Source organism: Coregonus lavaretus (genome assembly GCF_964263955.1).
Source record: "Coregonus lavaretus genome assembly, contig: HAP1_SCAFFOLD_4077, whole genome shotgun sequence".
Taxonomy (NCBI): Eukaryota; Metazoa; Chordata; class Actinopteri; order Salmoniformes; family Salmonidae; genus Coregonus; species Coregonus lavaretus.
The window spans coordinates 24,529-26,975 of NW_028164314.1; positions in this window are offsets into that span (position 1 = coordinate 24,529).

Genomic DNA, 2,447 nt, shown 5'->3' on the forward strand with positions numbered 1-2,447 from the left:
GATTTTACTGAGTTACAGTTCATATGAGGAAATCAGTCAATTGAAATAAATTCATTAGGCCCTAATCTATGGATTTCACATGACTGGGAATACAGATATGTATCTGTTGGTCACAGATACAGTACCTTAAAATGGACCTCGGGATCTCGTCATGGTATTTCTGTGCATTCAAATTGCCATCGATAAAATGCAAATGTGTTCATTGTCCGTAGCTTAAGCCTGCCCATACCATAGCCCAACCGCCACCATGGGGCAACGTTTACATCAGAAAACCACTCACCCACACGATGCCATACATGTGGTCTGCGGTTGTAAGGCCGGTTGGATGTACTGGCAAATTCTCTAAAACGACGTTGGAGGCAGCTTATGGTAGAGAAATGAACATTAAATTATCTGGCAACAGCTCTGGTGGACATTCCTGCAGTCAGCATGCCAATTGCACGCTCCCTCAAAACTTGAGACATCTGTGGCATTGTGTTGTGTGACAAAACTGTACATTTTAGAGTGGCCTTTTATTGTCCCCAGCACAAGGGGCACCTGTATAATGATCATGCTGTTTAATCAGCTTCTTGATATGCCACACCTGTCAGGTGGATGGATTATCTTGGCAAAGGAGAAATGCTCACTAACAGGGATGTAAACACATTTGTGCAAAAAACTTGAGAGAAATAAGCTTTTTGTGCGTATGGAATATTTCTGGGATCTTTTATTTCAGCACATGAAACTTGGGACCAACACTTTACATGTTGTGTTTATATTTTTGTTCACACTACGAATAAACTAACTCTTACAAGGCCCAGAGATATTAAGTTACAGGTGTTCCCCCCGCTGCCCCTCTGTTGCCCCACCTCTCCTGTCCCACCCTCTGCCCTCTAGATCATGTTGCCCTAGTGTTACCAGGCTGAAACTCCACATCAAACCTGCCGGAGATCTGAGATGACTACTGTGCTCATTTTGCTCTGGTCAAAGTGTGTGTGGGGGTGTGTGTATGTGTGTACACACGCCCATGCATGTGCATGTGTGTGTTGGAGGGTGAGTGTGCCTCTGTCTGGTGTGTGAACAACTGTGGGTGTCAGTGTGTCTGTTTGAGAATGTGTTATTGTGTGGGTATGTGTGTGCTGAACATCATACATACATATGAGGTGTCCTTGATGGGTTTCAGATGGCAGGGTAGACAGGAGCTGCTATGACACATCAGGAATAATTAAACACAGCTATAACAGCTCCCTCCCGCTGGACTCACAGTCTCACACAGAGGTCGCATGCCAAATGGCACCCTATTCCCTATTTAGTGCACTACTTTTGAACTGGGTCCATAGGGCTCTGGATAAAAGTAGTGCACTATATAGGGAATAGGGTTCCATTTGAGACCCAGATGTCTCATACAGAGAGAATGGCCTCAAAGCTGCCTCCCTTCCTCCCTTATCTGCATTATGCTAAGTATCCAGGCACATCTTCCCATCGCTAGTTACAAGAACTAACAAGAGCCGTCCCCGAAAACACAATCCATCTAGCCTTTACTGTCAATAAGAGCATGCTGTATAAGAGCAAGTCTTCACAGTGCAGTTTCTCTGCCTCTGTAATCACACCACTTTTCTCCCCTGTTGTCTTGTCCTGTGAAGTACACAGCTGACTAGCACTCTGTTCAGGTTCAGGTCTGTTTGTTCTGCTCGATCCCACATTATTCCACTGAAGTCTACATGCTGACAGGCCACCAGCTAAATATAAACTCATTCACCACTGTGTGTGTGTGTGGTGAGTGGGTCCTTAGAAGCAAATGTAAATTGCAAGATAAGTATTGGATACATTCTGATAGTTGAAGGTGTGTGGATAGTGTGAATGTTATCGGGTTCAGTTAGTGCTGTGTCCTGTATTAACCTTGTTCAGCATTGACCCAGTCTTATCCTGTATTGACCCAGTCTCTTCCTGTATTGACCCAGTCTTATCCTGTATTGACCCAGTCTAATCCTGTATTGACCCAGTCTTATCCTGTATTGACCCAGTCTTGTTCTGTATTGTCCCAGTCTCATCATGTATTGACCCAGTCTTATCCTGTATTGACCCAGTCTTATCCTGTATTGACCCAGTCTTATCCTGTAGTGACCCAGTCTTGTACTGTATTGATCCAGTCTTGTCCTGTATTGACCCAGTCTTGTTACCCAGTCATGAACCCAGCTCTCATCTCTCTGGGCTACAGCAGGTACCAGGCAGTGTGCCCTAGATATGCCTTACTGCCTTAGTTTGAACCAAGGACCACTGGATTAGCACACTGCCCTCTGAAGGGGAACCAACCAAGCCTCAGTCACAGGCGGTAGACTTGATGCCCAACATTCAAAGAAAGAACATTATGTAAATAGTCAAAGACACACATGGATGGAACCCACACAACAACACAAATATATATAGTGAGATAGTGTTTAGCGATGCCTAACTGTCCTCTCCCCTCT